Source organism: Emys orbicularis, chromosome 2 (assembly GCF_028017835.1).
Source record: "Emys orbicularis isolate rEmyOrb1 chromosome 2, rEmyOrb1.hap1, whole genome shotgun sequence".
NCBI classification, from domain to species: Eukaryota; Metazoa; Chordata; order Testudines; family Emydidae; genus Emys; species Emys orbicularis.
In genome coordinates, this window is record NC_088684.1 from 108,613,672 (window position 1) to 108,635,047 (window position 21,376).

Genomic DNA, 21,376 nt, shown 5'->3' on the forward strand with positions numbered 1-21,376 from the left:
GCAGTCATCGCCGGCTGGGCCCCGGAGCAATAGGCTTCCATCTTGGCCCCGTACTTGACTGGGACTGCGCAGACAGTCTATCAAGGCCTGTCGGTGGAGGCAGCCCAAGATTACAGCCAAGTAAAGGCTGCCATTCTGGACGCCCTGGATGTGAGTCCCGAAACTTTCCGCCAGCGGTTTAGGAGTCTGACCTACCCCACCGGGGCCCGGCCTCGGCGGGTGGCCCAGGAACTCCGGGAGACCTGCAAGCGGTGGTTGCAGCCCGAGCGCCGAACGTCGGAAGAACTAATGGAGCAGGTGGTGCTAGAGCAGTTCACCCAGGTTCTTCCACCACCGGGACGGGCCTGGGTCCTCCGCAACAGACCAGCGACCCTGGCCGCCGCCGTTACCTTAATGGAGGACTTCCTCGCGGCGGAGACACCGATAGGCTTGGGGGTCCGAGTAGCCCCACCAGGGGCGGAGCGCCCTAACCCTGAGAAAAAAGGGACGCCTGCTCGAGCGGATTTACGGGTTTCCTCCCGGGGAACCGAGGCCTGGACTCGTGCCCCGGTGGCACCCGGGCGACCCACTTGGACCCCGACCCCTGCGGGGCGAAGAGACCACCGGAGTCCGCCTGGAAACCACCCTGGGACTCGGCTACGGACGGGACGGGCAACCCTGGGGCCCTGTTTCTCCTGCGGGGAGTACGGCCATCTCCAGCGGGATTGCCCAGGACTGGAGTGTACCTTTGGTCAGGTCTGCGCAGGGGAGGCTCGTGCCCTTCCTTCCCAAGCGGCTAAGATCACCGTACCCGTGGTCATTGAGGGATACCCGACGGTGGCCCTCCTCGACTCGGGCTGCGGACAGACGCTAGTCCGCCGACACTTCGGTCCCCCGGCTGACGCCCGACTGGGGGAAATTCGGCTGCAGTGCATCCACGGAGACACATGGCCCTACCGGAGTACCCGGGCCCAACTGACGATTGAGGGGGTCACCCGGTCAATGGTGGTGGGACTTGCCCCGCGACTGGCATACCCAGTGATTCTGGGTCGGGACTGGCCGGAGTTTCCAGCAATCCTCCGCCGCCACGCAGGAGACAACCTGCGGGCCATGCCAGCCTTAGAAGGGGAGGCCCCTGAGAGCGAGGGAGAGGAGAGAGAAGCCCCCGAGACTACCAGCTCGACGGGAGAACCAGAGAACGCTCCCCCAGGGGCGGGGGAGGACCCCTCGCCCACCACAGACTTTTGCCGGGACCAACGGGCCGACCCCACACTTCAGCGAGTGTATGAACAATCGGCCATTGCGGACGGGACTGTCCTCGACCCCGGTCGAGCGGCCCAGTGGCCACACTTTGAGTTGCGGCAGGAGCGCCTGTATCGTGTCGAACGGGACCCCCGCACGGGGGAGACCAGGACCCAACTCCTCGTTCCCCGGTGTCATCGAAGGGCCGTCATGAAGCTGGCCCACGACGTTCCCGCAGCTGGACACCTCGGTCACGAGAAGACCCTGGCCCGGATCTTGGGACGCTTCTTCTGGCCGGGGGTGTACCAGGAGGTAAAGAATTATTGTAATTCCTGCCCGGATTGCCAGTTGGCCGCCCCGGCGCGGACTCCCAAGGCCCCATTGGTCCCAATGCCCTTAATCGAGACCCCCTTCAAGCGCGTGGCCATGGACCTGGTGGGGCCTCTTCCCAAGAGCAGTGCGGGATTTCAATACATCTTAGTAATGTTGGACTATGCCACCCGGTTCCCCGAGGCAATCCCCCTCCGAAACATTACAGCCCGCACCATCGCCGATGAGCTGGTGAAGGTTTTTGCCCGCGTCGGCCTACCCCGCGAGATCCTTACGGATCAGGGGACTAACTTTACTTTGCGGTTGCTCCGGCAGGTGTGTGAACTTCTGGGGGTCAAGCAACTGCGAACGTCAGTCTATCATCCCCAGACTGACGGGCTGGTCGAGAGGTTCAACCGGACCCTAAAAGACATGCTCCGTAAGTTTCCCCAGGAGGACCTTCGTCGATGGGATCAGCTACTCCCGCCCTTGCTCCTGGCGGTCCGAGAGGTTCCCCAGTCGTCAACTAAGTTCTCGCCCTTCGAACTGCTGTACGGCCGTCGACCGCGGGGCCTATTGGACCTAATGAGGGAAACTTGGGAGCAAACCCCCTCACCGGCCCAGGGCCTCTTAAAGTACGTGCTCCAGCTCCAGGAGCGTCTTAAGCAGGCTGGAGCCCGGGCACGAGAGAATTTGAAAGCCGCCCAGGAGGCGCAAGCCCAGACGTACAACCGGGACGCCCAAACACGGGACTTTCAACCCGGAGACCGGGTATTACTCCTCCTCCCCTCCAGCGAGTCAAAGATTCTGGCTCGCTGGCAAGGGCCGTATGAGGTGGTCCGGAAGGTGGGCCCGGTTACATATGAGATCGACCAGCCCGATCAGAAGAAGAGGATACAGCGGTACCACGTCAACCTTCTCAAGACCTGGCGAGAACGGGAAGGGCTTCTGATTAACCCCTACCCACCAGAACCCGAGGTAGGGCCCCAGATAGCCCAGACCCAGGACCCTGAGGAACCCCAACTTGGGGAGACCCTAACGGAGGACCAACTCAAGCAGGCCCGGTGCCTCCTACGAGCCTTCCCCCACACCTTCACGGCCCAACCGGGATCCACCACCCTGGTATACCATAGGATCCAGACTGAGCCGGGGGTGGTGATTCGGGGCGCGACCAGGCCCTTGCCGTATCACCGGAGATGCGTCGTGGATGAGGAGGTACGGGCGATGCTGGACTTGGGGGTGATTGAACCCTCACACAGCGAGTGGCGTAGCCCAGTCGTGCTGGTAGCGAAGCCCGACGGCTCCCAACGGTTCTGCATCGACTTCAGGTGCGTGAATGCCATCTCCAGGTTCGATGCCTACCCCATGCCCCGGATAGATGAGCTGTTGGCCCGGTTAGGAGGAGCCCGCTACATCACAACCCTTGACCTTAGCAAGGGGTATTGGCAAATCCCCCTGGAACCTGCTTCCAGGGAGAAGACTGCATTCGCCACCCCTACGGGCCTATACCAGTTTACCCGAATGCCCTTCGGCCTCCACGGGGCCCCGGCCACGTTTCAGCACCTGATGGACCGCCTCCTCCAACCCCATCAAGACTACGCTGCGGCCTATTTGGATGACGTGGTCATTTACAGTCCATAGTGGGAGAACCATCTAGAAAGGGTCGCAGCCGTCCTGAGGTCCCTGCGGGCGGCCGGGCTAACGGCCAACCCAAAGAAGTGCTGCATCGGCCGACAAGAAACCAAGTATCTGGGGTACGCTATCGGACATGGACAGGTAAAACTGCTGGTGGACAAGGTTCAGGCCATTGCAACCTGCCCCCTGCCCATCACGAAACGGCAGGTACGCCAGTTTCTGGGGCTGGCGGGGTATTATCGACGCTTCATTCCCCAATTCGCGGCGATTGCCGCCCCCTTAACGGGGCTCTTGACTAAGGAGAGCCCGCGGCAAGTGGTCTGGACCCGCGAGTTTGACGAGGCCTTCCAAACCCTCAAAACAAGCCTCTGCCAAGAGCCAGTCTTATATAGCCCCGATTTTAACCAGACCTTTGTCCTGCAAACGGACGCTTCGGAGGTGGGACTCGGGGTGGTCCTCTCCCAAGAGGTCGGCGGGGAAGAGCATCCGGTCCTCTACATCAGTCGGAAGCTGTTCCCCCGAGAGAAGAACTATGCGGTGGTGGAAAAGGAAGCCCTAGCCACGAAGTGGGCTTGTGACGCCCTGCGCTACTACCTCCTAGGAGCCCCTTTCATCTTGGTCACCGACCACTCTGTTCTCCAGTGGTTGGCCCGTATGAAGGACCATAATATGCGGCTGCAGCGGTGGTACTTGGCGCTGCAGCCCTATGCCTTCACCGTTCGCCATCGGGCCGGGAAAGACCACGCGAACGCCGACTTCCTTTCCCGCCTGGGGCGTATGGAAGGGTCTGGCCCCGGTACCCGGGAGCCAGCCTTGAGGGGGGGGCCGTGTAGCGAGGCAGCCTGGCTCCCAGCCGCCCCTGTGAGGGACGAGCCAGAACAGCCGCCAGAGTGGGCGGAGTCACCGCTGCCTGTCCCCGCCACCCGGAAGTCAAGGGGCGGGACAGGAAGTATAAAGGCCAAGCCACAGCGCTCAGTTGCTGGCCGGCAGCGGGAGAGGACAGACGCTGGTGCCCGAGCTCCCGCTGGCCTGAGCCTGCCCAGAGTCCGGTATCCTGAGGAGGACTGGCCGAGCCTGCCCAGAGCCCGATATCCTGAGGAGCGGCCTGAGCCTCCCCCCACCGAGGGTCTGGAGGAACCGACCAACCTACACAGCGCTCGGTGCCCGGAGGAGCCCATGGTCTGGGACACAGCAGATGAGGCTCAGGATGTGCAGGTACCCATGGAGGAGGAGATGGGAAGTGGCCCGGGGATAGCAGACCCCGAACCCATGTCAGTGTGTTGCGGTCAGGATCCCCACTGACCCAGCAGCAGACGGACTGCTGCTGATAGGGCCCCGGGCTGGAACACAGTGGAGTGGGTGGGCCTGTGTTCCCCCCTGCCACCCCACGCCGGGTGGCAGTCTCTCCTCCTCCCTGCCTGAGGGCCCGAGCCCCTGAACTTACTGTTTGTTTGCTCAGCCCCTGCCTGAGGGCCTGAGCCCCTGAACTTACTATTTGTTTGCTCACCCTGCCTAAGGGCCTGAGCCCTATACTACGGTTGGCTGCCCGCCCGACCTAGGCCTGGGCGTGCAAGACTGAACTGCTTCCCAGCCTCGTGTAGCGAGGCGGCCTGGCTCCCAGCCGCCCCTGTGAGGGACGAGCCCCACCCCGGAACGTCTACACTGCCTCAGAGAGTTTATAATCTCAGTAGACGAGTCAGACAGAGTATGGGAGACACAAAACATTATCATCCCCATTCCACAGATGGGAAATGGAGGCTTAGGGTGTCACATTTCTCAGCGTATAAACAGAGAAGTGAGATAAAAACAAAATATTCTTGCTGGGAGGTTGTCACATAACACTACTTTGTTTCTTAGAATTCAGAATGAGAACACACAAGAACCCCCCAAAGAGATACACAAACCAGGCTGCTCCCTGAAACAGAGAGACACAACTCAACCCATCTTAATCTCAACTGGCTGTTTGCAGACGACTCCTGCTAGGCCCAGATCACATACTTCCTGAGCCTGCAAGTAGGAGTAGAGGACTCCCCACCCCATTAAAGTGATAGCTTGCAATTCCAGTACATCCCTCAAATACACCACACAGGGAGATTAAGTGATACCAGTACATTACAATCAAGTTGTAATAATTCTTTTAATACCAGAGGACCAAGAGGAACGGATAAGATGATGCTGAGTCCATTATAACTATAACTAGTAGCATCTCAGACACTGTCAAAGTGGCAAAGAGTATATAAACTCTTGCAATATACAAATCAGAGCAGCTATACTGCTATTACAGTCCCCAGAACATGTATAACACCAATGGAAGTGACAGGATACTGCTTTAGTCACTGGCATGCATAGTAAGATAAATGAAATATAAAATAAAAATTAATTTGTTGTTTTTAAACTATTTTCCTTTCCTTTATTTCTGTTATGTCCTATACAAGTTACACAATCAAAGAGCTTATATGGGAACCCATTCACTAACAAATAAATAAATAAAAGACACACCAACTTGTGTTCATTTTTCAGCTCCTGACATTTAAAATATATCCAGCATTTTGTATTGAAGACTGTTAAGGAAGCCAAACAACTTTAATTCTGCCCTGTAGCGATGCTCTGAAAGCAGTTGGGGAGGGGAATGAAAATAACCTAAGTTTGTCTTTTTTTTAAAAAAAAAAATCAGTTGAATGTAATATTGGACCACAAACACTACAGTGCTTTAATCATAATGGTGTGATTACTGCTGGCATCACTAAAGGGCAGAGTCAAGGTTGTTTGGGTGCCCTAACTGTGCATTTTTAACTTAACATATTTGAATTTCTTTTAAGTATAAACTTAATTTTGAATGTCCTGGATTTATAATGTTTGGTTTTGGGATAATTACAACATGCCTGCAATGTTTTTTCACCTTCAAGTTACTGATACACAATCTCAACCTTATCTCCATCTTAATGTAGTTTTTAAATTTTGAAATATAATATACAGCTGGAGGTCTGCCTGGAATTAATACCTTGAAGCAGACTGACATTGCTATGGCTGGTTGAATGGTATAATGGACCTGTCATATCTAGGCTTTCCTACTCGACATGGCAGAAACTAGATGCTTGAAACACTTTATTCAGTATCACTGGCACAAGATATTCTATGGATATTTAAAATTTGTAGGCTGTTCCCCCTCCTATTATTAAAAACAAAAATAGCAAGTTCAGTGATACAAGTTATTACAAAGCAGATAAATAGTGTTTTTGCTACCTAAACTGTCAGAGATATCCATCAACAGGAAGAATTTTCTTCTTTTTTGTGCATTTAAATGATGTCACATTGCATACCTGTAGCAGCATTACCAAGAGCATGTTGTTTTACACATCAAGGAAAGCACATTAAGCAGCTTAAATTCTGTGGCTTACAGGTCTCAAGCAGATGGGATACTGTCTTATTGGCTGTCTGTACAATTCCGATTATAAACATCATGAAAACTCCTTGAGCAATGAGTCAATTTCAGGAGAGAGATTAAATTTGACCAACATGGCCATATCCATGCCCTTTTAAAACACGTGCTGAAAACCTGAAAGCCCTGGTTTGAAGACTCCTTTTTGAAAATGCTGTTTATGCATCTGGCTGTGGGTGACACTTCCAAATCCACAGCACTTCCAAATAAGAGCATCTGGCAAGTAATTGACATGTCACTATGGAGCTGCAGTTACACATTCTTGTTAACTGAAGCTTCAGTTCCTGCAAGCCTTGCCAACATAACTGTCCTCCTGCCTGTGAAGTTCCCTACCAGAACCGTAGTAATCTCAGCTACTAAGAATCAGTCACAGCCTCAAGAAAATTAGTCTTTAAAAGAACAAATATCACAGAACACTATACAACAGTCCCAAAAATAAGCATGACCAGAGTAGAAAGTGGATGTAATCAAGGTTTGAAAAATTTACCAAACACCTTCTAGCTAGAGGCTGATCAGAAAGATGGGAGGGCGGGGGGGTCTCCAAACACAGACTCAACACCCCTGGAGAGAAAACCAAGCACTCCACTACCCAACCACCATTTTGAGGGGCAGCCAGTAAGGGGCAGAAGTCTCTCCTATTCTATCCCACCCTCATATTCTTACACACTGTGATAAGGTTGCTTGAAGTCACATCTCCACTGCCAACAATATCCTGACAACCCCCCGTTTTAACTCCCCTTCACAGCAAACACAACCAACCCATCACAAAGATGTCAATAGGACTACAAGAAATTGCATATACAGGGAGAGAAGCTGGCATAAGACTGAGGTGATGGTGATAGAAAAGGAGGCGACATTCAGAGAAGCTAGCCCCTTGACCGACCTCCACCTAAGCCACCTGCACGTCATTCAACAAGTTAATATGAAACTTTGGTGTCCTATTGGAGTCAGAGTTCATTTACAGCCTTGTAGCGGTGTCTGGGGATTAGCTCCATTCAGATCTAACACCCCCCTTCCTTGCACTCTGACCCCGCTCTCTCTAGGACTTGGGGTGCTCCACTTCATGACTCAGCCCTTCAGCCAGGACACTGTACAGTCCTCCCATTCTGGGGTATCAAAGTCCCACTGGATCAGCTGTCCTCATGCCACTCCAGAGAGTCTTCCAGCCCAAGGACAAGTCCTGTATCACTTTCCCAGCAGCTGGTAGAAGAACTCCAGCCCACCCACTACTCTGGATTCCCGCTCAAGGACCCTATATCCAGCAACTACGGTCTGCTTGCTCCCAGACCCCATCACTATTTCCATGGACTCCTTCCTATTTCCTTTCTTTTCTGCCCCCACCCAGGTTTACTGTCCCAAATGACCTCCTTCCAGGCAGTACCTGTAGAGTACCTCCCCACTTTGATTCCTTGCCAAACTCTGCCAAACAAAACTCCCATTCTCCCTGTGAGTGACCGCAGACTACATCCCTTTCTGTTCTCAGCTTCATCCCTTTATACAGGACCAACCTGGTCCTTGCCAACTGAACTTCACCTCTCATTAGACTTTATTAAGCCCTGGCTCTCCTCCCAGGTGCAACACATAAGGTTAATTAACCTAACAACCTGCTCTGAGTGGGGTAAACACCCCATCACAATACCTTTCCAGTCCGAACTCTCAAAGAGAGCTGTGTTTCTCTAGGATAATGCAGCTACTGTCACTCAGGATGACAATAACCAATACAGTTAACACTGCCCTCCTCACAATAACTGAAGAAAAGGAATTACAGCAACAAGAGAGTGCGAGAGAAAATAAGAAACAGTAATCAAAACTGCCAAACCTAGGACTGGTGAAGTGCAGGGTTCACTATGGACAACTTTATGCACAGCTTATTTATTGCATTTAATGTTCTAGGAACCCATCACTATAGCACTAGATACAATTCCCCTAAATAGACACTTCCATCAGCATACCCTAGCAACATTACATGTTTTCAGAATGAAGGGAAGAAGTTGATCCCAGAAATTTAGCACCTATACTTTGGAGTTTTCCCCCAAGTCCTGTGAGCAAAAAAATGTATAGCTTGCGTACATTTTGTTTGAAAATATTAGTGTCTATGGACAGGCTATGGATTCTATGCTTACTTTGCCAGAGTAGCTACAGAAGATCAATGGGAAAAACTTGCATAAGGCCTGACTGGTCTGTTTCTCAAGTTCTGTCAGACCTTTAGTTTAACAACAATCAATAAAATGATTTAGAGCACGAATGTACCATTATCAAAATTAATTAAATGCCACAAGCTTGATTTTTTGGTATTAAGAAATTAATTGCTCTCAGATGTCAGAATGTGAACTTTAAGCCTTCAAAGTAATTTTTTCATCCTATTTCAACACTCTGCCATGAAAGGCATACAAGGGTGACAGAGGAAATATGTTCACAGATTCTACAGATAATTTATCTTTAACTAGCATATTAACAACACAAAATTTCAGGATAAAAAGTTATTTCATTTCTGCCTTTTTCTTTCACCATATGTATTTACCACAGAACACTGACCCCCCTATTCACAGGGAGAATTTGTAATAAATACCATTACCTCTATCCATGAACTGAATTGTCTAAATTGTCATTAGAGCCTCAGGTAAAATTCATTTTGACACTTTCCTCTACGTTCTGAATGAAAGGAGCCATAATCAAGTATTTTGCCATGCTATTAGCAGTACATGTTTTGATGATGTTCTACACCAGCCATTCCCCAGAGACTACAAAACCATTAAAGTTTATGTTTACCCATTCTGGAAGCCCTGTGTGAATAAACTGGAGGACCCAGGGAGCTCTTAAAACCTTTAAGAAAACACTGCCTGTTTAAATAGATTTGTAGAGCAGAAATTATGAATTTCCATTGTGAGATCAGATTAGCACAATGCTCTATAAATTCACTTACCAAAAATCTGAATCTTACAGTCCCTACTATCTACCCAGAAACCCTGTTAACCATTTTACTTTGTGGTCTGCAAATATGATAAATAGTGCATTACTTTGAAAAGGCTATGATTTCTTATATGAAGAATGCGGTTTCATTACAAAGCAGAATAGCAAGACGTTCAGTCAATACCAACTAAAGAAGTTGGGGGGGAGGGGGATGACACTATTCTCAGCAATTTTAGGTGTGAAGAAAAACTTGGGAAATGATAGTTGCATGTTTGGTCAATATGTATTAATGGTCTGTAACATAAGGCTATCAATGTTTCATCAATAGCTAATGACAATACACACTACACAGTTTCCATTCAACACTGCATTTCACTGGAGTGTGTCAAAGCTATAGTCTTTATAGTCATTCACAAACGGAACAAAACAATTCCATTTTGGCACAATCCACTAATGCACCACAGTTTATATTTAGCTTCCTGTCAGAAAGGTATTTCATGTTTCCCACCATGAGCAGCCCAATTACAGTTCAGGAAGTGATGGGAGTTCCATTAAGAAGCTGCTTCCACCAAGGCTGTCTCCAAAGATGGCAGTGTCTGAGATGAAAGCTTATTTACCACCAAGCCTTAAAGTTTTAGGAAGACTGAGTCCTTTGCCAAGCTGGGAAAGAATATTTACTTAGCCAGTTATTGTTCTGTTTTATGAAAAGACTATATAAACCAAAATTATACTTTTGAGTTTATGATGGACACATTTATTCATAAAGTCAGAATATAACACATCAGGTGAATACCACACCTTAGCATTTTTCTTTCTTCCAACATTAGTCAGAAGCATAGGATATAGTCTGAAGCGAACGTACATTAATATATACACAAAAATTATAACAGGACTACATCATGAAGTAAACAATCACAATGAGGCTTTTCTGCTCCAAGTCTGCAATTGTCTCCTAATCATTTTCACTATTATTTGTTAAAATTAGAGGCTTTCAAAGGCAGCCTTACAAACAAAAGTTCAAATTTGAATTACAATATGTTTAAATTCAAAGGCAGAGACAAAATAAACAAGAGGCTCAGAGTAAAGGTTCAATCACCATAAAGATGTACACTAAATAGCACCCGATGCCCCACATATTGAACTCTAGACATTGTTCAATAGTGCTTGAGACAGCATACCCTTAAGTGCCAATATTTTTCCTAGGAGACATTTTAACTACTCCAGAGTCCCATAAACTTGATATATTTGGAGCAGTTAAGGGGAAATCTCTAGACTCTGAACTTAAATGTCTGTAAAGAACAGTTACTTCCCTATAGTAACTGTGGTTCTTCAAGATGTTGTAGTCAGCATGGATTCCTCACTGTAGGCACATATGTGCCTCACGCACAGACCAGAAGTGTTTTGAGTGGCAGCGTCCGTTGGAGCCATGCATGCACCCTGTGCTTCCTCATGCTCCTGCACAAGGGCATACAGAGTGGGGCAGCCACAACCCTATCTCAGCTCACTTGCAAGGCAAAACTTGCGTTAGCTGAGGGCTCCGAAAGCAGGGAAGGAGGGCAGGTCATTGGATTCACACTGACTACAACATCTTGAAGAACCATAGCTACTATGAGGGTAAATAACTGCTCTTTCTTCTTCGAGTATGTGTCAATATGAATCCACTGTAGGTGCTGGCAAGCAGAATCATTCCTGAAAGTTGGAAGTGAAGCGTATCAACTGTCTCCATCAAATAGTGATTGCAATACTACTCTCCTGAAATTAGTATCTGATCTGGCTGCCCTGTCAAGGGCATAATGTTTAACAAAAATCAGTGGGTTACTCCACTTTTCAGCCTTGCAGATCTCAGTTGTTGGCAAACTCCTGAAGCAGGCAGAAGATTCTAACTCTGCCTTGGTGGAATGTATCTTGGCATTCAAAGGCAGAGGCTGCAATAGCTCCAACAGCCAAAACTACCTCTGCCAATAAGGAGCTATCAGGATGACTGCAGCCTTCTCCCATCTGCTCTTGGATATTATCCTTGGGATCAGGGGAGTGAGAGGAAAGGTATATCGGAGGCTTTGAGGCCAACATCAGGCCTAAGAGTCCCAGGCACGTTCACAACATTGTGGAATTTGATCTGAGGTCATTTGCCAACAATTGAAGAGACTGGAACCTGTCTTCTGGGAGCCAGGTTCTTGTTCATCGGGTATCTATCAGAGCCCCTATGAACTCTATTATCTGTGAGGTGTGAGCAATGATTTTCATCATTCACAAGGAGTCCTACCTGACAGAACAGGGAACGGACATAGTCTAAAGCTGTTGCAGTCCCCTGTTGGGATCTGCCTCTGATCAGCCAGTCATCCAGGTCTGAGAGACATGAATTTCCTGTCTCCTTAAATACACTATGCGCTACCATCCCTGCCAGGGATTTGGTAAATACTTTCAGTGCTGTGGAGAGTTGAAAGGGCAGAACCCTGTACTGGTGATGGTTGGACCTAGGGTGACCAGACAGCAAGTGTGAAAAATCGGGACGGGGGTGGGAGGTAATAGGAGCCTACATAAGAAAAAGACCCAAAAATCGGGACTGTCCCTATAAAATCGGGACATCTGGTCACCCTAGTTGGACCCCACTGTGAATTTATATACTTCCTGTGTGCCAGATGGATGGCTATATGAAAATATTCATGCTGCAAATCAAGAGCCACAAACCAGTCATGAGGTTGCAAAGATAGAATAATGGAGGCAAGTGTTACCATCCTGAATCTGAGATAATGTACGTATTTGTTGAGTCTTCTCAGGTCAAGTATAGAATGAAGACCCTCCTTTCTTCTTTGGAATAAGGAAATACCAGAAGGAGAAGTCTCTTCCTATCAACTCTGATGGAACCTCTTCTATTCTACATAAAACAACAAGGTCACTTCTCTTTGTAATAGGCCTGCATGAGAAAGATCCCTGAAGACAGACGGTGAAGGGGATGCCTGATGCATGGCGCACTGCCTCTGACCACAGGGTCAGAGGCATCCATTGCTGCCTGCTGGGCCATCCTGGCAGATAGCCACCTTCTTTAATTATGTCAACCAAATACAAACAGGCCTGCACCCCTCTTGTCTAGCTGACCCTAGCTTTTGTGCATCTAAATAAAAAATTAAAGAAATGTTAATGTATATTACCATTTACCAGAATGTTCCAGTATCTTATCTATCAACTATTGGTACTTAAATCTAAAATAAATTTCTGCCCAGCTTTCCATAAAAATAACAAAATTGTTTCAATAAAACATTAAATTAACTGAGAAGAGGGAAATCTGAACACATTTGGCATAACTGCATATAGAATGGAGTTACTGTACTTCTGACTGCAGACCAAACAGAGCTGTATTCATTTTTAAAGCTGTAGGAAACGACATGTTATAATAATAAAGCTTGAAAGTTCCTTCTTTAGAACAGAACCCCAAAAATCAACATGGCATTTTTGACGCTAAGGTTGCTATTGCACCAGTGTTTCCATTATAAATCTCTGCCTTCAGGAATTTATAGCATCATGAAAACAATTCCGGCCAGGCTGAAATTTGGCACAATTTCCCGAGACGATGTTTTTTCAAATATCTGAAAGAAATCACTCTAGCTTTCTTTGGCTAGACTGGACTAAACAGTGTTTTCCCCTAGTTTTAGACCAAGTTTTTGCTTACTACAAAAACAAAACAACAACAGAAAACAGATTTTTAACTTTTTTTTTTAAGAAAACATGAATGTTTGTATGCCATTAGTGCTAATGGCTTTTGATATTTTGTAAGAAATATATTTAAAGTGAATAAAATGTTTACAAACGGAACACCATCCGTGGGAAGAGGGGGGAAATCACATCAGTTACTTGTAAACATCCACGATTACTAAAACTGAAGCAAATTAGAGAAATAATTGTTTTTACTATCTTCTTCAGTTTTACTTTGTGCATGTGACAGCACTATAGTCAAGTTCACTGCTCTATGGATGGTCAGTTGCTCTTCCACTCTCAGGCACTAGCATTGTTCTAAATAAAGCTTACGGGCAGGCTGGTAACAAAAAGCAGTAGAGTCATCATTATTGTTAGTGGGGATTTTATTTGTATCTCTATTACAGTAGCACTTGGAGGCCCCAACTCAGATCAAGCTTTCATGGTGGTAGGTGCTGTACATAAATATAATAAAATAAGAGACAATCCCTTCCCCAAAGAGCTCAGAGCCTAAATCTGAGGCCATGCGAGTGACATCTTTTCCTGGGACCACTACTGGGAGACAGGAGAAACTGAAAGGATCTACGACTTCACTTCCCAGGCCCCTGCATTGAGCTAGAGTGCAATAGAAGCCCTGGAGGGGCATTTTCTGGATCCCAACAAATACTGAGGAGCAACTGATGCTTGCGTTTCACTCCCTGGAACGCCTCTATTGTTCCAAGGAGGAGTTTGGAAGCTTTACCTAGATGCTGCTTCTGTTGCAGATTCTGGTAAGCAGGTAGCCATGTGTGCAGCAGGAGAGTAAGGAATGATAGGCTAAATTCAGGACATGGTTTTCTAAAGGGTGCTTTATCTGAACAACAATGGACAAAACAATAGCAGCAAAACTTGCAAAGACATATAACCAACTTTCAGAACTCCAGTAAAGCAGATGTGTTCAAACCTGCACCCAGGTTATTCTTAATTCTCAAATTCTACTAACATTTTCCAACTGGAGAGCTGACCGGCACCTGGTCAAGCGTGTATGCACCTAAATAGCTCTGATTCAAAAGACATTAGTGAACAGTTGAAGACAAAAAGTATGAAGAATTTCTTTTAGCATAGAAGCAGCAAGCTCCTTCACTTAGCATCTCAAGCACAGACAGACATACAGGTATGACAACACTGAAAATTCATGAATGGTATTTTCCTCACAAAGTACAGAAAATACAAGCTTTATATTGACAATGGTGTATATTAATATGCAGAATGGTCATAGCCCTAATTTTCTTGTTTGATGGATCAATCCTATTTAATTCTTTATGTAGATCTTGTAGAGCTCATCCCTCCGGTTCAACACAAGTCTTCCATTGATATCCTTTTTGATTGGTAAAATTATGGATTTAGTCTGAGGTTTCATTCCATTGAGTTGTTTAATTATTAAGAGCCAAAGTGTCTTTGGCATTAGTGTATACACCTGAGTTCTACCTCTTTACTTTTGCAAAAAAAAAAAAAAAAAAAAAAAATCACCCTTCATGGTGCAAGCCCTCCTGATTGTGAAGATGACCCTTAAAGTCAGAAGTGACTGTAAACTAATACAGCGATCTCTTCCCGAGATTGCAGACAGCCCGAAACCACCATCCTAAGAGATCTCAATTGCCTCATTCATCTCAATCACCAAAATTCATCACCATCTTAAATTGCCTTCCAAGGCTTTTCAACTAGCAAAAACCACAACTGCCTTCTCCTGAGCTGCCAAAACCTCCAGCTTTTTACCCTAACAGCTTCTATAATACAGTAATACACTGTCTGTTGTCAAGATGAAAGACTGCAGCACACTGAAAATGCAGGACCAGCATAAAAAAAGATTAATTTTAATTTCAAAATAAATGCCATAGGGGCTGAGCTAATAGTTTTATTAACAGTAATAGCTCCATTTACAAATAAATAAATCAAGCAGAACTATCACAAAAATTCCAGCTTGCTACTCTGGAGTGTCAATGACTCCAGGAGGACTTGTTGCAGACCATTTCTAGCTTGCTGCAAGGTCATGGGGTCTTGGTTATAAATTATTAAGTAACAAAGTAGGTTTAGATTGGTTGGCTTTGCTCAGGAAGCACATTGAAAAGGGAGGCATTAGATGGGAAATTAATGCAGAATTTGTAAGTAATCCAGATTGCTCAGGTGTTTATACTGGAACTTAATCCAAAACTCAAAATGCAATGGGTCAGAAATAAGCATACTAAAATGTTGCCATACCTAAAAGAATGTTGAGCATGTCTGGTACTGTTGCCATCCAAGTGACTATGTTCAGATCAAAACCTTGTCCCCTCACTGAGAGGCCTAGCAAGAAATGGGACCATCATGGAGACAGGGTGTGCTCAGGCTCTATGGGAGGAGTCAACAATTTAGGTCACTCTTGAACTATTCCCTCCAGATCTAGCAGAAATCCTATCCAGCCCTGCTCAGTGTGAGAAAAGATCCCCATTATACCAGGTGATATATTATACATAATTTTATAAGATCCCAGTAAACCCTCCCCAGGGACTAAATTTCCCCCTCGATCCATGATTTAGATAAATGTATTGGTCCTGGAAGCATTTGTATCAGACAGCTGAAGTGTTTCTAGCCCAACGATTTAGCACCTTCAATTCATGTCTCAACTTGTTTTTTTCATTTCCGCACTCCTCCACTTCCACCTGACTTCAGTCACTTGAGTATGTAATCTCTCACAAAAATACTAGGAACAGAACAACATTTTAAAACATCTGAATGCTTGGATTTCAGATTTTCAAAAGAAGTAAAGCTCTGGTTTCTAGCTCTTGTTTTTGAGATACAGCCGATAAAATAGTGTCAAATTCATTGGTGAGTGACAGGGAAAGTAAAGCGGTAATCATAACAACATGATCCAATATTTTGCAACCAGTCAGCACTGGAAATAAATGCTGTGTTTCATATAACTACATTTCAACCCCCTTTACCTTCCAAAATAAATATGAAGTTGGTGTCTTGTTTATACATTGTTTGCATTTCACGAATAAGGATCAGATTTAAGACCACAGTAATCATAAAGTCATATCTAATTAAACTTCTCTTCTCACATTTTTTATGTTTATCACTTAAGCAGTGCCTTTGTTTCATCCTGTTGATGTAGCATCCCATTCAGTAGGCTTGACTTCTCTTGATCTCTGTGTAACACAAATATGGCCTAAAGTTGATGGTTGATGGTTAAAACTAGTTGTTTCTTATAGAAACAAGTGGAAAAAAATAATCACTGCTTTGCCATGGCAAAAGAGTAGTAATTTTAGATAAGAACAGAAAACCACCGCTCACAGTTTTTCAATTGTATATTTTTAGTCAGAGTATTTAAAAATTTAAACATACAAAGAGAATACACAATGAAGTGTTATAAAAATATATACTAAATTTTGGTAAAGCATGTTATACGTTCCTAGATTACATAGTTTTATTGCTCTCATTACCACTAAACATTTTTAACTGAAGAAAAGGAACTTTGTGCACGGGGGTCGGGGAGAAATGGCGGGGTCCAGTCTGTCTCTCTAAATTCCATCCGAGACCTGAGAAACCTTTCTGCAGTAACATTGGACTGTCTGAGAAATGCATGACACTGTACCAGTAGGGCTGGAGTGCACAAGAAACAGCCATGCACATACTCACAATATGCTGTTTCTGTGGAAAAGCTAGTAAATAGTTGTACAAGCGCCAGCAATGCTCTGCATATGCCTTGATCCTGAAAACACTTACATAGGTACTTTACTACCTTGAATAGTCCCACTGAAATTAATACTCACAGTCAAAGTCAGGGGCGTGCACAAGTGGGGGCAAGCACGGGCATGGGCCCGCCCAATAATCAGCAGGAGGGCACAGAACTCCTCCGGCCCCAAGGTCGGGGTCGGGACACAGAATGTGCACCTTCAAAACCCATCAAATTTTTATTCCTGTGCATGCCCCTGGCAAAGTTAAGCATGCATGTAAGTGTTTGCACAATCAGAGCCATAGCAAGTTTGCACTACAGGATCTCTTTTGGGAACATATGAAAGGCTGTTGGCTTCTGCCCTCCATAAAATCAGGACAATCTTGGATTTCACGACAATCCGCAAGAGCATGATGGAGAATCAGCATTTGCCAGGATCTCTCTTATATGTATTTACAGTCAGAACCACAATATTACTGATATATATATATTGGAAAGGTCAGGGTACAATACATAAAAGTCATATTCTTAAACCATTAAAGTGCTCTATTTTTGTGCTTGTATATTATTTACATAGGGTTCATTTTAAATTTACCTCTCATATACTGCATAAGGAACCCTATTCAGAAAAACAAACACTCAGGCACATGTAAAAGCTCTTCACTTCTTAGTTGATATGGGGCAGTGCAAGGATTTTGTTCCAGAGTTTAAATGTTTGCTTATCCTGCAGTTTTGTATTTTGTGAACTAATATTGTTAAAATAAAATAAAATAAAAAAGGCAAGAGAAACTGCCAACCAGTTAGCATGGTTCTTAATGATAGTCTCACAATTGAAGATTTTTGTCAAATACCACGATTCTATTTTGTCCCACTTTCTTTAACTGATAAATTGCCTTGCCTTTCAATATTTTCAAATGTAAATAACCTACTGCATCAAGTATTGATTTTATTTCAGATGCAGTTTTTCAATACCTTCAAAAATAGCAAAGACTGTATTGTGTGCCATTCTCTCAAAGATCAGTTACTACTGAAAAACAATCAAAAATCTTGATGGATTTTCTTAGTCTGAGGGATGTGGGAAAATAAACTAAGGTAAAGAATTGATAAGATCTGTGGTTGAAATACTTTTATGGGGGGGGGGGGGTGATCTAACACTCTGGTTTAGCACATTACCAGAGAAGAACTTACTGCAATAAACTAAAAACACTTTGGAATTGTAGTTGGAAAAGCAGCACTGTAAGTGATGTCACAAGTGCGGATACAGTTTCGTATTCTTGTTTTATTTTGCTGTAATGATTTTAAATTCATGTGATGTTTATAAATATATCATGGTATATTCAATTGTCTAATTTTTTCTTTGTATTTCCACCACGTATTGTGTCTTGTCATACTTAGTCCCTGCCCCAAAGAGCTTACAATCTATCTTTTTTTTCTGTTTGTACAGCACCTAGGACAGACGTGGGCAAACGACGGCCCACGGGCCACATCCAGCCTGCAGGACCGTCCTGCCCAGCCCCTGAGCTCCCGGCCAGGGAGCCTAGTCCCCAGCCCCTTCCCCACTATCCCCCCGTCCCCCGAAGCCACGCCGCCACGCAGGCCGTGCTCTAGCCCGCTGCTCCCGCTGGGCAGCGTGGGGAGCGCAGCTGGCTCTGGCTAGGTGTCACGGCTGCGAGCTCCTGCTGCTGGTAAGGGGGCGGGGAGCGGGGGGTCCTGGGGGGCAGTCAGGGAGGAGGGGGCAGTTGGATGGGGCAGAGGTTCTGGGGGAGGCAGTCAGGGAATGGGGAACAGGGAGGGTTGGGAGTGGGAGTCCCAGGGGGCCTGTCAGGGGGTGGGGATGTGGATAGGGGTCAGGAGGGCAGTCAGGGGACAAGGAGCAGGGGGGGTTGGATAAGGGGGTGGGATCCCGGGGGGCAGTTAGGAGCAGGGGGTCCCGGGAGGGGGTGGTCAGGGGACAAGGAGCAGAGGGCGGTTGGATACGGGGTGGGAGTCCCGGGGGGGCTGGGGTGTGGATAGGGGTCAGGGCACTCAGGGGACAGGGAGCAAGGGAGTTGGATAGGGGGCGGGGGTCCCAGGAGGGAGCGATCAGGGTACAAGGAGCAGGGGGGGTTGGATGGGTTGGAGGTTCTGAGGGGGGCAGTCAGAGGGCAGGAAGTGGGAGGGGGTGGGGGGCGGGGGCCAGGCTGTTTGGGGAGGCACAGCCTTCCCTACTCGGCCCTCCATACAGTTGCGCAACCCCGATGTGGCCCTCGGGCCAAAAAATTTACCCACCCCTGACCTAGGACAATGGCGTCCTGGTCCATGACTGTGGCTTCTAGCACTATAATAATGAATGCCCAAGCTGTCATTATTGTAGATTTCAATAGAATGGTCACACGAAAGGATGGTTCATTTTTGCTCCCTGCATGACATCATTTCCCTTTCATAATTCAAACGATGAGTAAGGGTCATCATCACGGGCAGGAGTGAAGTTTCTCTGCTAAAAAGCAATGAGCACTCATGTGCATCTATTCAAATTTAGAGTACAAAGAGTAAATCAGAAGTAGGACAAAGATGGAAGAGAGCATATAGCAATAACTACTGGTAGGGTAACGAGTGGAGCCAGTATAAATACTGGGGGGAAAAGTACTTGCCACAACATTGTTGCAGCAGCAGTAAACTGATTAGCTACATAGCTAAATCAAATAAACTGAAAGGACAAAGGAAAAATTTAGACAAGAGATTATTTATTAGGCACTCTATAAGAACCACCAGTTTAACTGTCTGCATTTCAATACATCCTAGAATAAAATCAATATTTATCATAAAACACTGTTGTAAAAATAATAGCAAGTGGAGTTACTAGAAGACAAATGAAAGTACCTTTTTAGGAAGTAATATTAAGGAACTAATAGTTTTCAGAAAATTACAGTACAAGCTATGAGTTTTGTGTTAGATGAGATCATCCTTTAAAATGAAGTGAGAATAGCATATCTGTCCCCTCTGCTGAGTGATAAGATTAATAAATAATGAGTGGTGAAATCCTGAGCTGTGAGGGGACTCTAGTCCCTTATATGTGACAATTAATGTGTCACCCTTACAGCAGCTCAGAGGGTGCCATTTCTATGCATGTATAGTTTTAAAATATTTCTTCCAAAATTACATTTGATACTTTAATGGACTGATTTGCACTTCAGCCGCCCACCATCACAGAATTAGAGAACAGAGACATGAGAAAGATCTTTTCAAGTTCGAGTGCTATATTTTCACAAGCAAATGTCTATTTACCCCATTACCAATAATATTTGTTACTCACAGAAGCAAAAGTGACCATATAGTTTTCACAGATTGTGTCATTTATTCACACTATTAAGAATGGTAGAAAAAATATGATATAGTTATGTTTGATATTCACAAAACAGGAGAATGACAGTGACTAGGAAACATTTGCTGCCTAAACGTACTGTGGAGCAGAAAGCTAACATTAGTTACTAAGACCACACGCCTGCAAGGAGCTCTGCCTGGGTGGTCCTCCTTGCAGCATTGGGGCCTAAATGTGTACACCTATTGCTTTTGCAACTTTACCCCACCACCTTAATGTTAAAGTTACCATGGTGTAATTTTCTTTGGTCTGAAAATTCCTTGTCTGTTATTGTTATAAGCAACCTCTAACTTTTACTATGACTGAAAAAGAAAACTAGAAATGTTTCCTTTATTTTTTCAAATTTGTGTACTTCATGGATTTTGCATATGACCTTATCCCAGACATTGTGCAGACATTTATGCACCAGTAACACTACTCATATGAGTAGTCTAAACAAACTCAATACAATAGAACAGCTCATCTCCACCTCTATCTTCTCCTGGCTGAGCGACACCTCAGTGTGACTACTCTCATCATGCAATGAATATTTTCTTCTGCATGGGGTAGTTGGGCTAAGAGTCCATAGGAACAAAATATTCACCCCACCATGGCAGCAGTTTTGAGGGAGTGAATAGAAAATGGAGGCAAAAAAGAAAAAACAAAATAATCTCTCCACATACCTCCCCCAGTACCTACCAAAAGGAAGGGACCCTGTTCCCACACTCCAGCTTTCCCACAGTGCCTCTGCAGTGATTATTGCTACCTTGAAATGGCAGTAACCTCCATACAGATACCGTGCAATGAGAAAAAGGGAATTAAAGTCTGTCAAAAGCTGCTCACAGTTGGGAAGAAAGGCCTTTGCATTTAATATATATTAAGTGCATGACCCCAAAGTAGTTCCATGCCCCTTCCATAACAGAATGGCCATCCTTTGCATGTCTTGACTAATCCTGACTCGGCTTGCATAGCAGTAAAGGGCTGATGTGTCCCTTGCTTGTAGGTGACCTTGAGTCAAGGTTTGGTCTACAAATTCTAAACGCTTAAAACCTTTAGCATAAATGAAAAACAAATAGAAATCCAACTTTTTTTTTAATTAAAGGGATATTGTCAAAATGTTTTTCATGCAGTTTAAAATCCA